The sequence below is a fragment of the Protopterus annectens genome, chromosome 7.part0, assembly GCF_019279795.1.
Source record: "Protopterus annectens isolate FY-2018-M chromosome 7.part0, PAN1.0, whole genome shotgun sequence".
Taxonomy (NCBI): domain Eukaryota; kingdom Metazoa; phylum Chordata; order Ceratodontiformes; family Protopteridae; genus Protopterus; species Protopterus annectens.
The window spans coordinates 997,251,986-997,275,959 of record NC_056739.1 but is presented as its reverse complement, the minus strand read 5'-3'; positions in this window follow the sequence as shown (position 1 = coordinate 997,275,959).

The following is a 23,974-nucleotide window of genomic DNA, read 5'->3' as shown; positions in this document are numbered from 1 at the left end:
TTTTTGAACCTTTGTTCCTATTTATTTTAAGCTGTATCTAGATTTTGTGAGCTAAGAGGGCAATCTACAGGTCGCCCATTCTCTAACCCACAATTTAACCAAGCTTGACTCTGTGTAACTGGGTTAGAATACAAAGATGTAAGAATGTTCTGTTAATTTTGAATGAATTTATGGCCTAATCCATTGCTATTTTATTCTACATTTTGAACAAGATCCACTCATAGGTACCATTGATGAACTGTTGGTTGTTGTTTATGTAGCTTGTAAGCATGTGATTACACTGCTTGCGAATTCTAAAAGTTTATTGCTGTACTGTGTATAAGTTTAAAGTTTTTATATTCAGTAAGAAGCCTATATATAAAATGTTTTTACAACGGTCTCTTCACAGTTTGGTGGCTATGCATTTTATGATTTTAATTTATGCAGTTTATAGTTAGTAGTTTTTGTGACAACTTATCACTGGACAACATGTAAAAACAGATGTAATGATTTTCAAAAAAAACCCATATATATATATATATATATATATATATATATATATATATATATATATATTTAAAGTAATATATTACCTGTCTGTAAATGGCATTAAAGTTGCACTGCCTTAATATTCATCTTACTCTCTCAAGCAGTTTCTTGCCCCATTCAAGATGACACTGTCTCACTCTTACTATCATTATAACTCTTCTTACTCCTACATGATGGAATTCAGGTCATCATTATGTAACATCTAAAATTTGTACAGACCGGGACACAAATGACCATTCAGCACCTTCCAAAACATATCCCACATCTGAGTTAGTAGAGGCCATCTCCTTGTGAAAATTTCTGGAATTGGTGAAATGCATTTTGTACACTTTCCATCTGCTAGTCCTGGTCCTGTTATGTACAGTAAACATAAATGCACAGGAACAGCCCAAACACTCATTTAATAATCTGGATGCCACCATATTATGTGTATGTCTGTTACAGGAATTTACCTTTTGTGTAGAATATAACAGACTTGTTGAGGAAATACATTTGACAGTGAAGAATGTAATGTGTGTAGGAAATTTGTGTGAGAGAAATGTTAGGCAAACTGTAAATATAAGTAGCAGACAGAAAAGAACAACTTGTTAATAGCAGGAGTTGTACAGATTCTCACATGCTTGTAGCTTGAGATACTCCTTCTCACTGCTACTTGTTGAAAAAAAGCAAGTGCTCAAACTCCCATTAGCCTGATCTCCTGTTTCTACAAAGCCCTCTCCAAACCTGACCTTATAAAACTATATAGCCTACCAGAACCCAAACTTTAACCCTGAAACTTCCACCAAGTTCACAACCCAGCTCCTTGCTCCCTTACCTTAGATGTCCACTCCATAAACCTAAATTTCCTTGCTCCCTTACCTTAGATGTCCACTCCATAAACCTAAATTCCCTGATCCCTCCCTAAACCTAAACTCTCTGATCACTCCCTAACCCTTAAACTTCCTTCCCATGATCTAAGTATAAAACTCCCTTCCTGCTCCTTAACTCTATCCCCCTGCTCCCTAATACTATAATCACCATCCCGCTCCCTCCCCACAGCCGGTTGCCTGAACTGATATTCAAGTCTAATCATGAGCAGCAGACCACAAAAGCTACAATGTGCTTGAGTCCCTGTCTTTGAGACAGTGGATTTTCGAACACTTGGAACTTGACTGCCTGTAGTGAACCCTGATACAACTATATGCATGTTATTGTAGTACTTTACAATACTATGAAATACTAATATATTAATACATGAGCAAATGCATGGATTCTTGTATACGTATTGTATATTGGATAATTAAGATATGTTAGGAACAGAAGATCTGGACAAAATTATATACTATACCAAACAAAATACAGCATACCTCTCAAATTGCAGACTTTGAAAATAGGAACAAAGGCCCTTGAAAATTAAAAACATCCAGCTAAAAATCTGGACATCTGATTAGCATAAACTTTGAATACCAAATAGCACACAAATCTTCCTTCTTGTAGTAGGAATGTAGGATACTACTCAGAAACATGTTTAGAAAAAAGAAAGTGACAAAAATGATGGAAAATATAAGCACATGATCAAAGAGACAGTGTAATAATTTATTTAAATTATTGGTCCTACTAGCATGTTGGTTATGTAGTATAATTTTGTATGTACTAGATAGCTTCAAAAATCACATGTGATGAAGGGAATTCTGAATATTGTGTGAAGAGGTAAATCAAGCCTGAAAATAGGGGCGTCAACTTGATAATAGTGACATTATGTGCAGAGGCGAATTGAGTCTGAAAACACGAACGTTCTCTAAAATAGGGACAGTTGAGCGGTTTGTGATACAGGTTTCTCATATGCTGTGTGTAATATTTGATGTCATTGTGGTGTACACATGATTTGTGTGACCTAAGATATCATGATGACTCATACAGAGACAAATGAACAATGGTCAGATGGTCAGAGTGAATGTTGTGTACCACAGGGGAAACAGATCAGATTGCCACCAGATAAAGGCAGAACACTGCAAAGCTTGCATTATTGTTTACAACAATGTAATCATAATGAAGAAAGTTAAGTGTATGCGTATGATGAAAGCATATATGCATAACACAGTTTATATATATATTTCAAAACAACCATGGTCACAGAGTGCTCACATTTGTGCTGTGTTTACATAATGTGTAGGCGTAATGAGTAGAATGTACATGTCTTCCTCCACTGCTATGAGATGCTGTCAAATGGTTACATGTGACACGCACACTTATGTACAATAAAATAAATAAGAGAACACTGAATGTAAATAAAAGTTTTCCTTTAGCAAATAGATGTTCAGTATGAGTTGAGATGTCTGCAGCTGAGGGCAGCTTTATAATTAGTTCTTATGTTTCCATGGAGACAGGCTCACTACAGGGGCAAGACATAAAAAACATAGATTAATGTTTAAAAAGTTAACGTTTTCTGTAAGTATATAAGCTATTTTCACATCTGGGATGGGAATAAATACAAGACAAGAACAAACAGCAATTATTTTAAGTAGGAGCACAGGCTGCAACATGTACCTTAGCATGGATAGCCTTTATTAAAGTTAGTTAATGCCTGTGGGTGCAGCTATCAATTTGGGACAATTGTTTCTACTAGGAGGGTTAAACTTCATTATTTGAAATGTGCATAGTTTTGTTTATTTGCTTTAAGTTAATAGGCTATAGTGGTGTTCTGGATGTGTATTTGTTTTTCTGTTTGAGAGTTTTCATAAAAGAACGTCTTGTAAAATGTAACATAGATTCAAATGGAGATGACAAGGAACAACTATATAAAAGATCAACCTGACAAGCATTAGTGGGGGCATGTTACATAAAATCTGGAAATAGACATTCAAAAGGCTGTCCTATATAATAGATAAGAACAACAACTTCATATCATAATGGCTATGCTGTCCATATTATTTTGCAATGTGAATGACCTCACATGTATAGACGAAAAGGTAAGCATATTGATTTATGTTAAGAAATGCAGAATGCAAATAGCAATGCTACAGGAGACACATTTGGAAAGAAGTGAGCATGTGAATTTGATTAAAAAGTATTTAATAATGGATATTAGGAATGTCCCAGGGACAAAGAAAATGGGGAGCATTTAAAGTAATTACTAGAATATCTTCAATAGTAATAGAAGTGGAAAAAGATAATAAAGGTAGATTTGTGGTAGTAAGGCGATACTTGCAGGGGAGGAGGATTATGCTGGGATGTATTTATATTTTCACCTAAAACTGTTATTATGAAGCTTAAGAAAATGCTGTGAGAAATAATCAGCTTTCAATAAGGATTATTACCTAGTGGAGGACTGAAAGTTGATTTGCAACAGAGAGGATGTATCTGGGGGACCCAGGGAAAATATAACAAAAGAGGATAGATTTCTGAAGAAATCTATAAAAATATTTATTATGGAAGACATGAATTCAGTAGAAGGAATTTACATATTATTTCCCAAGGTACAATAACTGGGTTAAACTAGACAGAAATTATATTTCACAGGAGTATGTGCAATTAATTGAAAGCTTTGGCATATATCCAATCAACATTTCAGATAATACGCCAATAACAACTAAAATAAAAATGCAGGATAATGAGGTAAAAATGAGACACTGGCTCTTCCCTACCTACCAGTTAAAAAAGAGTAATTTAAGGAATGGGTAGTGGAAATTATTTAAATGTTATTAGTGCAGAAAGACATTTCTTCAGAAATTATAGCTAGTGAGTGGAATAAACTGAAAGTGGAGTTTAAAAACAGGGTAGTAATAAAAGAAAAATAGATATGGTTAAGAATTAAAGAATTGCAGAATAAGGGCAGTCTCATAGAACAAGAAGATGCCTAACTGCAATGTGCTAAAGAGAAAATAAGGAAATATCTGAATAATGCACGAGTTTAGAAAGATTGCTGTTTTTTTTATAATAAATCCAGAGTACAAAAATACTTTTACCACAGTAACTTAGGCAACAGAAAGCAGAAAGCATTGTTGCCAAGCTGAGGTAGCCTATAACAAGAAAAATAACCAAAGATCCTGTAGATGTATTAGAAATATTCTGAAACTTTTATGAACATTTGTATAAAGCAAGTAACTGTGGAAATCAAAAAAGTGCAGACATGGAAATATTTATGAAACACGTAAGTATACCAAGGTTAGAGGCAGTTGAGGCTCAACAATTAACAGTTAACATAGGAGGAGGTGAGGTAAAAATGGTGATGTACAGTTAATCTGCTGGAAAATCTCCAGTAATAGATGGAATTCCTGTGGAAAGTTGGAAGCTAGGAGGAAAGAAAGTGCTAACGATCTGGAAGGTTTTGTTTAACAGTGTGATGTCCCCATGCTGGACCAGTAATCAAGGAGCCTGAATCCTCACCACTGATACTGGAGAGGGACATTCACTTGGAATACAAATGGATACACTCAGTATTTCCAGATGCAGACCTCTCTGCATCAAGCACAATTTCCCTTAAGAACACCCAGGGAACACACTCAGTCCAGGGACTGGTTCATCTCTTTCTCTCCAGACCCCCAGTAAGACTCTCCAACTTCAGTCTACTTTGATCAATAAACAATAATAAAACAATAAGCAGCCAAGACGTCCAGTGACAAATCATATTTGGCAGAAAGCCACGAATGATTCATATATGATCTTCAAGTGCAGAGAAATATCTTTCTATACGGAAATCATACCTCAAAACTTGCAAACTTGGAAAATAAGAACAAAGGCCCCTAAAAAGTAGGAAAATCAAGCCAAAAATTAGGACATCTAATTAGCATACAGTTTGAATAGCAAATAGCACATACATCTTCCTGCATCCAGTAAGAATGTGGAATACTATTCAGAGACTCATTTAAAAAACACAGAGTGCCAAAACTGATGAAAAAATATAAGTACATTATCAAATTGACAGTGTAAAATCTATAGACATTATTGAACTGTATTGTAAAATTTTACTATACTTGGGTATTTATTTTTGCTTTAGAAAAAGGGATATGTGTACACGTTCTTTAAATTACTGATGCTACTAGTATGTTGGTCATGCAGTGCGGAGGGTGATTCAGATAAATATGCCAACGGGTAAAACAAACCTGAAAATAAGGACTTATCTCCAGAAATAGGGTTGGGACAGTTGAGAAGTCTGTTGAAAATTCCACTTGTCCAGTCAAAGGTATTTTGAATAATGTCACATGGCTATGAATGTCAGACAATGAAGAAACAAAACAGAAAGAAAACTAATGCATTTAAATTATAGTATTGACAAAGAACACTGCATATGCGATAGACTGTCTGAAAAACAAATCTTCCCTGCAAGCTCAAATGACAAAATGGTGAGTGTCATACTGCAGACAATTGTACTAAGAGAAAAAGGGATCATACTTGGCAAGGTCAAATGTCAGTATGAAAGAAGAAGATCAGTAATGTGTTGAACTGATGGAATAACGACAGTGATGGGCAGGGTCAGCTCATGGTACTGGATGAAAGGGTTGCTGTGAGGAAATGCTATTATTTTTTGTTTACTTTTCTCTTTTTTCTTCTTTTCTAATATTTTTCTTCACCATTGCCATTAATGTTACTAAGCTCAGAACTCTGTATGACATGTGCAAAGTTCCAAAAACGTCCAAGGTCCCCTAAAATAAAGAAACTGGTTAAGCCTCTTGTCAGGCTGTTTCCAAAGCAACCTGGAACTACATTTACTCCAATCTGGGATTAAGGCTATTATGTATTATTATAGGTCTTCCTGAAACATTAAAAAAATGACTCATTGAGCTGCTATATTAAGCAGCAAAGAACCATTTCTGTTGGGTAAAGCTGCCTCAGATGATTGTCTGAGATGGAATCACCCTTTGACTGAAAGTGAGAGAAGTAATGGAATGTGGCTGAAATATGAGTACATGAGCACTTGTTCTTTCCTTAGTAGCCTTATGTGTGCAAGTTATCTAGTATTTAGGGAGGTTAAGCATTTTAATTGTGAGAAAGAGTGTATGAGCATGCATGCCTGGGGGGACATACATGCCCTCAATCATCCCTGATTTCCCAGAATATTTCTGATTTTGCATCATATTCTGGTCTGCTCCTTTCCAAGTTTGTGTTTTTCTGTCAAGTCAGTGAGGACATCATTCACAAATGGTGGACATTTAAGTTTCAGATGTAATAATTTCCAAAAAGAAAAACATTTTAATGCAAAGCCTGTTATTCTAGTAACTTTTGAAATATGTAACAGCAATATATGCCCCTGATTTTGATCCTTTGTCATCCATTATTTTTAGCTTTCCGGTAGATTCTTGTGGTAAGAGATTGAAAGGTATGTGGAGGGAAGTTTGTGGTGCACAATGTATTCTGCCACCAGTGGGTTGAGAAGATACATTTTTGTGTGGCAGTTAATTTATGTTTTATGCATCCATTTAATCACAGTCACATTTTGGGGGTGTACAGTCACAGTTATAGTCATATAAGTGGCTGTAATTGAGGTGGTCACATATGTGTGTGTGTGTGTGGGTGGTCGGTGGGCATAGATGCTCTCAAATGTCCCTGATTTTGCTATATGTGTATAGTTTTTGTGTCATATTTTGGCCTATTCCTTGTAATGTTTGTCTTTTTTCTGGCAAATCCGTGAGTACTGCTGTCACTAAATAACAGCAGACATTTGAGTTTCAGACTTGGTAACCTTTAGAAAAAGCACGCTAATGCAAAGTCTGCTATTCCAGCAACTTTCTAAGTATATAAGGACAAAACCTGCCCCTAATTTTGGCCCTTTGCCTCTCATTATTTTTTTAGCTTTCTCCGGTTTTCCTCAGCTAAGAGGTTAAAAGGTATGTAGAGGGGGTGTGCAGTGCCTTAAATAATATATTCTGACACCCCTGAGCTGAGAATATACATTCTTTTGTTAGTTATTTATGCATTTATTTATTTATTTATTTTATTTATTTATTTATTGTTTGTTAACCGGGTTAGTCCAGCTAGGCTTGTGGCCCATTTTCAGTAGAGACCTGAGGAGAAAAGCTCTGAATACAAATACAAACATTTGCAACATTACAAAATATAAGTACAGAGTTTTGTAAAACTTGGAAAAGGCAAAAATACAGAAAGTTGCCACATTAGTAACATATAATGTGAGTATATTATATCAAAATTATTATGTACAGGAAATTACAGTTTTACATTAATAGATACACTGCTTAGCAATTAAGAGAGTGTCAGTTTGAGAATATGTGTAAGGCAGGCTAGAGGGGGGCATGCAAAAGTAATAGGAAAGATGTATAATAATAATATATAATATAAAGAATAATTTGGAAAGATGTAAAGAGAAAGACCTATGACATATTGTTAAATTTTGCAAAGAAAAATGATTTAGGAGTGTAGTTAGTGGTGTGGGTGTTTTAGGTGGGAGCATGTGAAGGACATTCCCATTTGGAGGCGAGATGGGAGTGAAGCATGGATTAGTAGTTGTTATGGTTTGGCATTCATTTGATCACAATCAAATTTCTCATGTATAAATTCACAGCCATAGCCATGGATGCAATTGATGTTCATATGTGTGTGTGTGTGTGTGTGTGTGTGTGTGTGTGTGTGTGTGTGTGTGTGTGTGTGTGTGTGTGTGTGTGTGTGTGTGTGTGTGTGTGTGTGCATAATATATGTACATATATATATATATATATATATATATATATATATATATATAGTTCTACTTCAAAACATCGAAAACTCATAACATCTAATTTCAAAACAGAGAGACCATAAGATCAAACATTCAAAACATCTAAAACTCATAACATCGACATACCTCTCAACCTGGAAACATCAAAAATCTGGACAAGGTCCATGAAAAATAGGTACAAATCTGTACACTGATTAACATCTAATTTGCATACATACTTACATAACCCTGCCCACTCCAATGGCATTGTGGTATACCAACTATCAAGCGCAAACTGAAGAACAGACAACCAAAATATGGCACCTTAGTCCCCCTGCAGCCAATCTAATGTCCCATTCCCTGGCTATTTTGTCCCATTTACCATAAACACTAATGTGTGCATACTGCTTTACTTCTACAATGATTATTTGGATTTTATTTGTGCATTTTGCAGCACAACAATGCACAAATACTAACAGACATCTGCTAAACAAAGCAATACTGTCTTACAATGAAAATAGACTTGGCATTAAAACTTCTCTGCTCTTGAAACTCACATTCATTGAAACAGCATTGAAACCCACAACACATCCAAGGAAAATGCAAAGCCTTCCTTCCGTTAGGTAAACATATGTTGCTGATACCGTTGGCAGGATTGCACAAGGTGCCATGTTCTCATGTTGTGGGCTAGAAGAGCTCAGAATTACTTCAACAGGAGGCCCAGGGGAAAAAGCTCCAAATACAATAAAGAAATTTCGTAAACAAAATTAAAAAAGGATTTTTGACTATTAAGACTCAACTTACTTTAAACATACTTAATATACATATTCTTTACAAGTACAGTCATAGAGAATAACATAACACAGAGAGATTGTTGCATTAACTTACAAAACTTCAAGAAAATAAGTTGAAATTAAGTGCTTTACAATGTGCTATAAAAGTTAGTTTCAATGCAGCAAGGAGCTAGAAATTTTTTCTATTATCTTGGAGAGAAGTAGTTATTAGGTTTGTTTGTTTCTTTCTTTATTTCTTTCGGGTTTTCCCGGTTAGGGGTCGCCACAGCGGAACTCCGGTCCGCTAATGATTGGCATTAATTTTTACGTACTGGCTTGCCGGGCCTAACACACAACCTTCAATGAAGGAACGCCCATTCACGCATGTCGCCACACAGAAAACGCTCTAACTGAGAATTGAACGGGCAACGTCTAACTGTGAGGCGACAACGCTACCGCAGAAGTAGTTATTAGGTTTAAAATGTAAATATGTTTTATTGCTTTATGACTTCCTAGCAGCTGCACAGTTTTGAGAGATATGTATTTCTCACACAGAGATGTAAATTCTGTTAAGTTTTTGTTTAGCCTGAGAACTAAAGCCATGTGACAAAAAGTGATGTCATCTAAGCTAACCCAGCAGTAATATTTGATATTGATTTAAGAACTCTCTCAGAGAGAGACTGTACATTTTGTATTTTGTCTTTGACATGGAAACATCCAGTCATCATCACATCTGCACTTGCTTGTAAGTAAGATTCAGGGCATAGTATCTCTTTTAGATATAGATAGCAATATAGTAAAGATTAGTTTATATGTGTTCTATATTTATTTGAGACTGTCCTGCAATGTTGTTTTAATATATTTCCTGTGATTTTAAACTCTGAAGTCACTGTGTTGAGTTACTAAGTATTGTCTTGTTCTTTTATTAAATATATTTAAACCTATCTTTATGGCTGATATTTGTGAGACATATTTAAACTCTGAGAGTACTTGCATATGTATTTGGTAACACAGTACAGGCTACTCCTCAACAGCCTTGCAAGTCTTGGTCAACACTACCATTTGGGTAATAGTAACATTACACAGTAGGATTGAACACCCTTTGTAAGGGCCTTACAGTAGCTGATAAAGAGTTGGCTGGTGGCAGCTGGAACTACCTTATAGTGTGGGCAAAATGGGGCATAACTAGTAAACCTGTGCCAGCCTTTTACAGGTGTGTGTGTTTGTATATCATTCGAATCATAAAGTGTGTATGTATCAGCTACTTGGGGAGGGACACGAAGCACTGGTTGGACAGAGAGGGTGCTGGAGGTCTTAGCTTGGCCACTTGGCTGAGATCTCAATCCTATAGCTGTGCCAGTGGGGAGTCTTATTGGGGATCTGGAGAGAGAGGGAGAAACCAGCTCCAGACTGACTGTGATCTCTGTGTGCTCTTAAGGGAAATTGCACTTTACTGTGTGTGTGTACTTGTCATCCTCTCATTGTGTACGTCCCTCACTGTTGCCAGTGGTGAGGACTGAGGCTCTTTGATTACTGGGCCAGTGTGGGGGTATCATACTAAGTTATCTACCAGAGGATAGAATATATTGCTCAGCAGTGCAGCTCTCTTTTTTAGGTCTGTAAATTCTACATACATATGAACTTCTGTGGAATTGCTGCTATGATGGCTGGCTGTGGACTTTTTCAAATCGTTGCCATCTGCTGTTGTCTCTGTAAATGCCCGTCCTTTACAGAAGGTAATTTAACTTGCATGCCCAGTACTTCCTGCATTTGTTCTTTCTCTCTAGGTTACATGGCCATCCATGAGCTGTACTTCTTTCCCATTTTGGGATAGAGGTGATTGGTACACATTGCCAATATTGGTCATCATGGATCTTATTACTTCCACCATTGTGCATGCGTGCTTCCTGATGTATTGGTTTCGATCTTGAAAATGATCGATAACATTAATTAATACACGACATTCTGATCTTCACCTCTTTACATTCAACATTCTGGGAAGTCAGCTATGTCATATATCCCATGTTAACTCTTATAGATGGTATAGAAGACTAAAGCTTCAACTTGTTAGTGAGGTGCTTCCTGTGGCAAGGGTACAGAGTTTGAATCTTTCCACTTTCATTTTGCTTTAGAGTTGGTGTAATGGTTAAGGTGTTTACCTCATAGTTACAAAATACAAGATTTGATTCTAACTTTTGGAAAGGAAATTGCTAGCTTAAAATGGCTCATAAGGGCAGCTAGCCTAGTAATTACCTATGAACCTAAGTAAATGTAGATCCCCTGCTTTGGGCTTCAGATAGATAACCTACAGGTGCTTGTCACCTCTTCTGGCCATACAATGCTAAAGTTATTTTATTAATTGGGAGCGATTTTTTAAATCTTTATACCCTCTTACAACATTTTATTTACGTGATATTTTTAGACAAACTAAGCAGTTTCATAAAATTCAATTACAGTGGTCAAAAATACAACTAAACATTATACACAATAATGTATTAGTGACTTAACTGCAGGAGTAAAAGCCTTCTTCAGTGTAAACAGTACAGTCAAGTTTTCTTTTTTTCATTTTAATTTAAATACAGCATGAGCCCAATAGATGATTTTGCTTATCAATATTATTATATGTATGTATAAAACATATATAGTTTTTAGCCATAACCAGCATCTGTTAACTAGATACTGTTCCTGCAAAACTGATATCAAGCAAGGCTGAACAGAAATATATTTATATTATTTGCATATCGTGAAAAATTTTTATTTGAGAAAACTTTAATACCAGAATAGGTCAAACAGTGTTACTTGAAGAAATCCATAGAAACTAAATTTGGCCTGTGGATGTTTACGTGTATGTTGATATAGGGGCACTGGTCCTTATGGTTATATGATACATCACATAACATCTTTCAGGTTGAGATGGACATTTGGAGGCGTTACTGGACGGACTGTTGGCTGGTGGCGTAGGGATGTGGGTTACTGCAGGATTTTGTTGAATATCTTAATGATAATGTTTGGGGACTGGAATTTTCGGTGATATGATAAAAAAATACCATCAATTTTTTGACCACAATATAACACTCTGTTACATGCCTCGATCTTAGTCAGAGGTTTTACAAATAGAGGATATGATAGACAGACATTTCGTCTGCCCAGAGTAGAGTAAATAATAAAGAGGAAAGAGAAGAACTATTACAATACCAGAATAAGAAATCAATCTTCTCATTCATGGTACTTGTGTCAGATTTATTACAACTTAGAAATAAAAATATGATCAGGAACATTATCAATAAACATTGGAATATTCTCTACCTGTCACATTTTAAACACATGGCAGTGGGGGTACTATTTATAACAACTCCACACTTCATGGATGAACCTGTGGTCATTGTGGCTCCTGCCCATATATGCCTAAATCCAAAGGTTTTCTAGTCAGTAACACCAGTAGAATATTTGACATCAAGATCTTCGTAATGATGTAAGGATTACAACACTGGGGGTCTGTTCCATCCGGGTCTAAATGATCACTTATGCAAATAATATAAATATATTTCTGTTCAGCCTTGCTTGATCTGTGTTCATGACACCCCCTATATATGTCATACTACATTATTCTAATTTCAATCCATTTCTTCATTTTGACATGGGGGCTGTGTTTTGTAGAGCCTATCTAATACAGGTATATGATGTTTGAATACCCATGTTGTTGATTGACAATATTTGTTTAACATATATTGCTTATGGGCCTAAAAAATATATATTATATATTATATATATATATCATTATATTATTATGATGTCAACTCACTTCTTTACATTTATTTATGGTTGTCATCTTCTCTATTAGGACTGACTCTCATTGAGTGTTACCCACTGCATTTGATTATATAAAACCACAATTAAAAATTTTTTCACTTCATTAATATTGATGGGCCCAAATTTTGGTTTGTTCTTAACTGCAGGAGTATAACCCTTTATTGTGGTTACACTATCACACATTATTCCCTTTATTTATTTATTTATTTATTTTTATTAATAAACTCTGTTTGGAAAGTACATGCAAAAGTAAGAGGTGCCATTTAAGGTCAGACCAAGAAACAAGATAAACCTAATATTATAAACTGGATGATCTGGAATTCTTACCAACATATAAAAGTAAAGATGAAGAATCATAGTGTTAGGGGAGTTTATCTATCCATCTCATGATTTATTGAGATGTTAATTTAAAAGCAATCCGTATACTCCATGCTTATATATCTTACATACAGCCCTTGTAGGTTAACATGATATGTATATGGATCTATGTCATAAATAAATAAATAAATAAATAAAACATAAAAAATCTACTTTTCACATTAATGTAGAGGGGGAAGTGCCCCCTACACCCCATATGGGGGGGGCTGCATGCCCACACCCCCTGCAAATTATATATACCAACTCTGAGATCACATTACAGTGAAGAAAAGGGTAAATTTCCCAATCCTCACTATACCGTGATCTCCATTCCAAAGGTTTGAGTTTTCAAAAACTTGATCATATAATTTCAACCATATGAATTTCGAGTTTCTGAAAACTCGATCAACTGATATGGATCCATAAATATACATATATATATATATATATATATATATATATATATATATATATATATATACGTGTGTGTGTGTGTGTGTGTGTGTGTGTGTGTGTGTGTGTGTGTGTGAATCCATCTCCGTATTAGTCTGCTTGTAATAAAATATTGTCAGTATTACAGTCTGATCCCAGTGTCATATTCCTATTAATTATAATAAATCAATCTTTAGGCATGTTTAAGAATGCAATGAACTGCTCACCTCACAATACTGATGCTTTCCCGTTTACATTAATATTATATCATCATTATTGCTTATAAGTCATAATATCTAAAAAACATTTCTGAATTATCAAACTTTAAAATAAATGAAAACATAGATCACTAGATCATTATCAGTAATTTCACACACTTGTGATATGCATGCAAAGAAGTCACACAACCACCCCATGCAAAAACAATTATAAAAGGCTAATATGAGCTAGAAAAGGGTCTCATGGTGAAAGAAAATGCTGCCCTGTCTTTCAAAAGTTAAAGATACATATTGCAAAGCTGCAGAAAGTGGAGGTTGTTACTGTTTGCTAAACCAGCAAATAAAACTTGCAATTTAAGCATAATAAATTCTGCTCTGATAGTTAATGCAAGATGAAACTATCTGTATAACCAGATAATTTATGCATGCCATGTCTTCAGAGTGTCTGTAGTATCACTCTTTTGAAGAAGTTTGTAGAAAGACTCAGATAGTCCATGATAAATAAAGACATTCCTTGTCATTAATTAAAGACTTTGCATCACACCACCAAACTGCATTCTTTAGTGTCCTTTAAACACACTTTGTCAGTAGTAATGAAACCCTTGTTAAAGACTTCATAAAAAGTGACAGCTGATCTAACAAAGTGCCATCACTACAAACAGGTCACATAAGGTTAAACAATATGTACCACTGGATGCTCATAAATACAAACTAGTTTAAGAGTGATTTACAGAATTAAGAAACAAGAAGAATATAACAGTCTAGCATTTCAAAGCCTTAGGCACTCAATGAATGGGGCAGTGTGTTAGGGGCAGTAGAATTCAATATCATTTAAAAGATCCTTCATGGTATGTAGAAAGTGACTTTCATAAATGGCTAGCCCTTTTACACTTAAAACAGTCTTATCAGTTATTAATTCATCAGTTATTGACTCCAAAGTTATTCTTCAAAGCAAAAGAAATTAAATACATCTAATCTTTAATTACAATTACAGTTTTACTGGGATATTTAATGGAATTATTAGACTGTTATGTCAAGGTGAAACAATGTCTTGCGAGTTTGTCAAATTGCTTTGTAAATATATGCTTTGCTGATTATTTTCCATCTCTGAAAAGATGGATATTGGCATGACATACTAATGTTTGGCACTAAATGAATGTTTATCCATTACTTATGATTTGGTTTTATAGTATATTTTATGCAAGTAGGTTACTGAGAGCAATCATACTTTAACATCTACATAGGCAGTTTCTGAATAACCTGCAAGAAAAAACAGTGGCAGTAACTGACTTGGAGTATTTCTTTGTAGCCATTGGTTCAAGAAAAATAAAACTGTGTAGCTGCAATGCTGACACTGCAAGCAAGTGTGGAACAAGACGCAGCTTAGGTGCAAACAAACTTTATAAGTTCAAGCTCTATGGCTCTACATATATATTTATCAGTACACTCGATTGACTGAACTTTAAAAGACATGCAAGTAGGTATGTGAGCGTGTATGTATGTATGCCTTCTCTGAAGGTTGGACACTGGGCTGGCAACTCGACACTGTAAAAATCCATTGCCAATAATAAGCGGACCAGTGATCCGCTCAGGCAGCCCCTACCCAGGAAAAGCAGAATGACTTTTAAGTACACTCCACATTTTGAGAAATGACATTAAATTAGTGCAAGAAATTCACCTGCATCTTACATCTCAGAAATGGTCTCCCATTTTACAGCTCATCAAATGTGGTGAATAAACATATAAGAAAAAGTGCAAAGAACAGAAGTAAGAAGAACAAGAAAAGGAGGTGTAGATGTTTTCTTAGCACATTCAGAGATTTGAGAATAGAGAGTAAAGTTGACTGAGAACATATCAGAACAACTCCCATTTCTACACTTTACCTGAAAAGGTGTAATGCTATAATATGGCAGGGTATTCAGTGTGTAAGATCACTGAGTGATGTAGACCTAATCTTTACTTATACTTAAAAGGTCTCATTGCTCATTTCACTCCTCCTATCAAACTCTGCCTCTCTCCTCATACAGTGATGTTGCATTTTTTAAATTTTTTCCACTGTTTTTGTCTTCCACATCTGACCATCAGCAGAAAGCCGCAGTGGTACAGCAGTAGCATTGTTGCCTCACAGCAAGAGGTTCTCCTGTTCAATTCTCAGCTGGAGTGCCTTCTGTGTGGAGTTTGCATGTCCTCCCCATGGTCGAGTGGCCTCTGAAAGACATGTGTGAATGGGCGTGCCTTCGCTGAAGGTTGGGTGTCAGGCTGGCAACTCGACACCATAAAAATTGACTGCCAATCATTAGCGGACCGGAATTCTGCTGTGGCGACCCCTAACCGAGAAAAGAACATCTGACCATCAGCAGACCACAGTGCCTCTCCTCATTTCCAGGTTTACTTATCCCAGTTGGCCTCCCCCAGACTAACTCTGAGCAAGGGGTGAGGTCAGCGAGAAAAGCAAGATGTCCTGGGTCAAAGTCATACTGCTGCTTGGAACCTTTTGCCTGTTCTTTGACCATGCCTCCTGTATATCATGGTAACATTGTGTAAGTCAGGTGTACAATGAACAGACTGCAATGATTCATTCCTTACTTATGCAAGGAACTGACATCAGCATGCCACCCCGATTACATACTGTTTTCCTTACTGTTAAATGTAATTGTGACATGAATACATGGCAGGAAAATATACCATTCATGGATCTTGCTCAATAAATATTCTGCCATATCATAGACTTCCAGGTTTTCAGGCAAAATATGAATGGGTCTTATTTTGATGTGCTCCCCTCTCTTGATGGCATGACAGCTATTAATTTATCTCCCTGCTGCACAGTAGCCACAAAGCAAGCCACAAAGCAATGCTCGGAGTAGATGGCTTTTATTAGCATAATTCAGAAGCTGAAATGTGTTAAAAGCTCATTAAATGAAAAGGCCTGTGTTCCTCTGATTCACTTTCGCAGATCTCAAAATATCAAAGCATGAATTCTATATTAAGGTCATCTTAAAGTTGCTTACATCATCAGTATTTTTGACACGTATCAGATGCAGTTACATACATGCAGAAAATTAAAATTCTTTCCTACAGCTAAAGCAAAGGACTGGAGTGAACAAAGGGATCATACCTCTCACATTTCCCTATTTTGGAGGAATGTACCTATTTTCAGGCCTGATTTACCCTTGTATGGGATGTCCAAGTTTTTGGAGATATGTCCCTTTTTTTCAGGCTTGATTTACACCTTCATAAAATGTTCTGAATCTTCTTCATCACTTGTGATTTTTGGAGCTGTCTAGTGCACAGAAAACCAAACTACATCAAACATGCACGTGGCAACAATAATTTAAAGAAAAGAGACACACATCTTAACACCTCTCTTTTTCTGAAGCAAAATAAATTACCATTTCTGGTAGAAGTTTGCAATACAAGTTATTAAAGTCTACCTGTTTTACTGTATCTCTTTGATAATGTGCTTATATTTTGCATCATTTTTGTCACTCTCTGTATTTTAAGTGTTTCTGAGTAGTACCCCTGTATGTGCTATTTGGCATTCAGATTTTATGCTAATTAAATGTCCAAATATTTAGCTGCTATGTTCTTAGTTTTCAAGATAATTTGTTTCCATTTTCAAAGTCTACAGGTTGAGAGGTATGAAAGGGATAAATAAGCATTACCTAGATCTCAGCAAACTTCCAGCTTTCCAGCACCAACGGATCCAAAATCACTTCCACTGAAGCTGTAAATTTATTAGATAATGGTTCTACATGACTGGCAGGGCTCTAGAGCTATTTTTCTTCTGCAGTAGAAGAAAGTACTTTGAAATGAAGAATGTATATTTATACAGTAGAGATATAATCAGTAAAAAAATAAAAATACTAACCATTTCATAATGAGTGAGTGGTTAACGTACACTCATATAATATTGGAAACAACTGCCCATAAGAGTGCTCTCTGCAAAATTAGCATTAAGATGTCTTGTTTCTTTCTGCAAGTGCACTGACCTGGAAATCACGATCAACACTGTTAAATGTAATTGCTTTACTGAATGAATGATATTCGCTTGTGCAATTAAGCAGCTGAAATGTTTAGAAGCTTTTTGAGAATCTAAAGCAAATTACTCATTTAGTGTCTAAATTAAATATCTTTATAACAAATCTCAGTTGCTTTTTGCAAAAGCTCTTGATGAAGGTGAGTCATCTCCCAAAATGCAGGCATTTCACACCTTATTCGCCACAGTTTAGAGCTATTAATGAGTTAATTCATTGAGGGATATGAATGTAGCTTGAGTTAAAATAATATGTCTGTCAATCTGGTCTGTCTTCCATAAATCACTGCTAGTAAATGACATAGTCACGTACTCCCTTTTTCCTATTACTGGAAGATAGACAGTAACTGCATATCTTTAGTTATTATTCCAATGTTCATCTTGAGCCATGAATAATCATACTGTGTCAAGGAAGTCTTATTAGCCTGAGAGTTACACCTTTACCTGTAGGTGTGTTACTTATGTGACTGGTACTTACGGCATGTCCCCAGGTGCTGCCAGTCTGCGTTTGCCTTGGTTTTGCCACACCCTTTTGGCATTTATGCTGGTTTATAGGAGTTTCTCCCTTGGAGAGCCCTGAAAGGGCCCTCAAGGATTCACTTGAGTTAACATGAAATGCCCTCCTTGCCTTCAGCGCTCCCATAGGCTAGGCGTTACTTGTATAAAATCCATTTATTATACCCTTGACTTGTTTATTTTAGATGAAATGGCATTTATAGGATTCAAATTGATCAATAATTATGCAGCCCCCCCCCAAGATATGACATATCTAGACAAAAACTAACATATAATATTAAGGCATTTATAAAACTTTTCCCTAGACTATGAACACTGCCATTATGATGTTACGCTTGGTCATGTGGCTATTTGATTATATTCTCCTAGTCTTGGCTTTAGCTAATATTGTGATAAAATTATCTAAGGCTAAAGTATATTTGGTATATAGCAGTGGTCTCAGACATATGTGGCTCAGGAGTTGGATGAGGATGGGTTCACTAACCTAAAAAAAAGTTACAACAGTTTACAGTTATGTTTGCATAAATTTCATGACACATAAGTAACAAACAAAAAAATTATGAACACAGAGGAAGAAGAAGTGAACTATGCTACCACATATTAATTTGATTATTGTTTCAGTGTAACACATAAAAGGGAATTTCAGTGCTATCCAAAAAATAATAATAATATCAGTGCAGGGAGAAAAACTGAATATAACTACAGGCACCAGTCACAGCTTCAAGCCCCCCCCCCCCACACACACACAGAAAGAAATATGGGGAAGATAAAATAGCACAGCATAGCATGTATTTTCTGGAGACTTTGAATTCTGTAACTCAGAAGTCTTTCCTTTTTAAGTGATCACAGTTTGAAACAATTTACCAAGAAAAAATAAGCTTTACTGGGAACAAACTAGGGCTGTTCTTAAATACTCAGAAAGTTGTGGAATAGCAGCATTGCATTGCCGTTAATTTCTGGAAGGATACACCCCCGGATTCTCAAAAACTTGCACGGAGTGCAGGATGAGTGCAGGAGCCCACGCAGGCAATATGTCTACTGTGCAATCCAGGAACAGCCAGCAGGGGAGTGCACGAGAGCTCCAGCACTAATCGTACACAGACTAAGCCCTGGTATGCAAATCAATTCATTTTCAGGAGAAATCCTTACAAATGAGGTGAATTTGCAATCCAGGAAGCTTGCAATAGTCCGTGCAAGACTAGTGCAATCTGCAGAAATGTACTCGGTTAGTAACCGAGTACATTTCTGCAAAATCAAAAATGGAGCTATGACAGCTCCAAATAAAGGCTGTATATCACTGAGCAAGCATGCCAATGGCCAAGTAGAAGACCACTGGCATTGCAAACAAAAAAAAAATAAAAAAAACAACTTATATATATTTTTTCCGCCGATCTCGGCTGTTTAAGCATAGGGCAGCGATGCGCAAACAGGATCGGGGAGAAAATAAGAACTTAAAATGAGCATTCTAACTAAAATCAGTATTCTGCCATGCAAGTCAATGGCAGGCAGAAGACAACCTGGCCAGTGAGTAGTGGTTGCTAATGGGGGAGGCTCAGTGTGGGACATGTAACCACGCATTAGCAGGCAATCCTATGCAAATGAGGGGAAGGATAGTGAATCCCAGTTTTCCCCAGCATGTGAGACAGGTCCCATCAGTGTAAGAGTAGGAATAGCTGGGTGCAAGACTAGGATATAGGTGACATCATGGGGGTGTGTGTCAGGCATACTGTAAGTGGATTGGAGTCCAGTGGCTCTGGATTGCTCCTAGATGAGCACAGCTAAGCTAGGGGTGTGTCTAAACCTGCCTAGCACTCTTTACAAAGTGTAAGCAGGTGTGCGTGCCGTGCACCGGGTTTTACAAGAAGAAAAAAGAAGTTAAACCAGGAAATAGCAGCTCTGTTCACATTTGAGCACTCCGTTTGTGTGGCGCACCCCCGGGCTTAAACAGGAAGGCAATGTGAGAGGAAAACAGCAGTAGGAAGGTGACCAAGGAGAACTAGCTTAGCTGACAGGTGAAATGTATCAGAAGCAGCCAATCACAAAGCCAGCAGACCAGCCCAGCCCAGCACACCACTATAAACAATTCAAACACCCTTCCCCCTTGTTATTCCCAATAGGTTCATAGGTTCATAGATTAGTACTAAGCTAACTGTTCTTGCAAGCCTTTTTTAAGCCTAGCGAATTACCCCTTGTGAGGCTCAAACCCTGCGCCTTGTGTTTGTAAGGCAAACATCTTAACCATTAGGCCACCCTCCCAACCCCCACCAGTCTGCACCACCGGTGTATACAAACGGGGACATTTTACATAACAAAAGCAAGAGAAATAATGTTAGGGGCTGCATTTGCTATCATAAACCAGCATGTGCAAGAGGCTGAGAGTGGTGAGGATGTGAATGCTGCTGAGCAACCCACAGTGAGGAGATGGAGAAGACTGTAGAGACCCAGGGTAACCTACCAAGGGCTACATAAGCTGGAGATAATAGAGTGCTATAGGGTGGACAGGGACCTCCTACAGCATATTGTTGAGCTGTCCTGGCCATGTCTCACACACAGAACTAACAGAGGGGAACCCATCTCAGTGGATACCAAGGTATGTGTAGGCCTAAGAATACTAGCTACAGGTACATTCCATAGGCCAACTGGGGATATGATGGAGATATCACAGGCATCAGCATTCAGGGTACTCCACCAGTTCCTGGATGCCATGTCAGCACATGTCGGTGAGCAAGTATATTCCCACATCACCCGTGAGGCTTTGGCCAGCAATATGCGTCTCTTCCATCAAATAGCAGAATACCCTGAGGTAGTTGGTGCAATAGACTGCACGCACATATGCATCAAAGCACCACCCGGTGAGCGGGGTAGGGGCTACATTAACTGCAAGGGCTTCCCCTCCATCAACTGCCAGGTCATGTGCGATGCCCAGGGCATAATAATGAATGTGTGTGCTGGTTGCCCTGGAAGCTACCACGATTCCCACATCTGGTATCTGACGCAGCTGTACCACAGATTTGCCGATGGGGACATCCCACACGGTCACCTAGTAGGGGATGCTGGATACGCACTGGAGCCATGGCTGATGACACCCATCAGAAATGCACACACACCTGAACAAAAACTCCATAATGAGGCACATGCACAAACACGAATCATAATAGAGCGTGTGTTTGGGATGATCAAGTCACGGTTCCAGTGTCTGGACACATCTGGTGGAGCCTTGCAGTACTCATCAACTACATGCACCCAAATTGACCTTGTATGTGCCATGCTACACAATATGATCCTGTGGAAACAGCTGCAGCAGGAATAGCATGGGGCAGGGCCCCACAGCCCCCCACCATTGCCAATGACTGCACAGGCACAGAGTGACTCAGAGGAGGAACAACCTGAGCCTGCCCTAGTAGGCAGAATAGGTGTGCCCAGTATGCCCTGGCCTTGGCAAAGAGGCAATGCATAGCACATGCACTGACACAGTAGGGACCCAGGGAATGTCACCTCTCTCCGACTCGCACATACAGTAAAAGGGATGCCAAACATGACACTACCTGTGCATAACCATGTATAGGGAGTGTACTCTGTGCATCCGACATAGGCAGCCCTGCAGCACCACCCTCAATACTGGGACACCCACAAGATAAGTGACTCACACATGCCAGTCGGGGGGGGGTCAAATACCCAACAACTGTTACAGCCAGCAGGATAGGTGTAGACAAAGACAAACAAATGCTGTACTATGGCTTCTGAATGAGCCCTATGTGTAAACCCCCCAGGCCTACATAGACAGACTACAGCAGGCCAGGCAGTTGGATGTAAGATGTGAAGGCTAGGAAGTCAGAAATTAATATGTAGGCAGTGAAAGCTAGGATCTGTAGTACACTGGTATGCCTTTAGCCAGCACGATAGGTAAGACTTCAGACTGAAATGGAGTACCCGACATACCAGTACAGTCCTAGCAAATGTGTAAAAGTGTCAGGTGTGCCCCCCATCCTATGTACACTTGTAGTAACAGTCAGGTGTGCCCCCCCACTCCTGTGTAGAAATGTAGAAACAGTCAGGTGTCCCCCCCCTGCTATGCAGAAAATGTAGCAGCAGTACATGCCAAATGACCGATGGATACCCTGCAGACACAGCATGCTACCTGTTGGTGTACAACACAAAGGTTAGCACCGCAGTACAAACAACCTGGACTTGGTCCACACATGCAATACAGATGGCCATACTGGGCATGCTCACACACTTAGAGGAATGAAGGCAATGTCAGTCAACAACATACTGCAAGGTCATACTGGGCATGTTCACACACTTATGTCTGCAAACACCAGTGGACCAGACATATCCAGCAGTCGCAGTTCTTAGTGCAGACACATGTCAGTATGCACCACTCCTGCCTTGCACACACAGTGGATAGGAATACAGACATATATGTAAGGGGTTCCCCTTCAGAAGATTGAATGGGATGGAAGCTCAAAATTCATAATCTTGAGACCGGAATCTCGAACTTCCATTCACTCAAAATTGTGAATGGGAGCCTTAGGTTTAAAAAAATAAAAAGCTAACTTACCTTATTGAGGGGGGCCAGGTCCCCCTGTACCCTAGCAGTTTAAATGTGAATGTTCCGTGACCGCACTATAGTGGAGGAATGGAAAATCTTCCATTTTGCACTTATGCGTATAGCGCAGAATGGGATATTTCCCTTTCCTTCACTATAGTGCGATCTCGGAGTAGTTATATTTAAGTAGGGGGGTGTGGGGGGCACAGGGCAAAGCCCCCCTGTGAAAACATTTGAAAGGTGTTCATTTTTTTTGTCCCTTTCATATGTTCCAGTTTCTCTAAATTTGAGATTCTGGTTTCGAGTTTATGACTTTCGAGTTTAGAGAAATTCGATCATTTGAAGGGGAACCATGTAAGGACAACACACTATAATAAACCAAAGGTAGATGGACATAGATGTGTGGAAGAGGGTCACCGTGATAAGGACCCATCCGGGACTGTCCCACCCAGCACACAGCCAAAGGGCCACAAACACATGAGGTGCAGATGTCACTCACTGCAGATACTAGCCATCAGCATCTGTCAGCATGACAGACTATGTGGTGCTCCTGCCAGCTATGCAACATGACTGTACAATTTTTATTTATTTATTTTTATTTTTTATTTTACATTTGTTGACCAGGCTAGTCCAACTGGATATATGTCCGTTTTCAGTAGAGGCCCGGGGAGAAAAGCTCCATCAGTTGTACACTTTTACAAAAAGGCATAAATGGTTACATAAGAAAGATAGCAAGTAAAAACAATAATATAATCAGATAAAAAATACATTGGCATAAAAGTTCACATAACATCATAGCAAGTTAACCAGATAATATAAAAAGTACAAGGAAGTAGTCATCTAGTAGCTGTATAAATATGACCCCATGTGTGCCCGCATGTGGCATGTCAACCCCTACATGAATGGGTTATGACGCATGCACACACCACCCTCCCCATAGTAGTATTATGACAAGCCTGCTGAGGTAATCCAATGTGAAATACCCCTTTGTGACAGCAGTAGCTTAGGAATCTCCATGGTGCTTCCCGTAACTGCGTACTGGTGTAGTGATAAACTAGTTAGGTAGTAGTTCAAATCCCAGACTTGGCAACTGTGTGAGTGTGTGTCTGTCTCTGACTGTGTAGAGAGCAA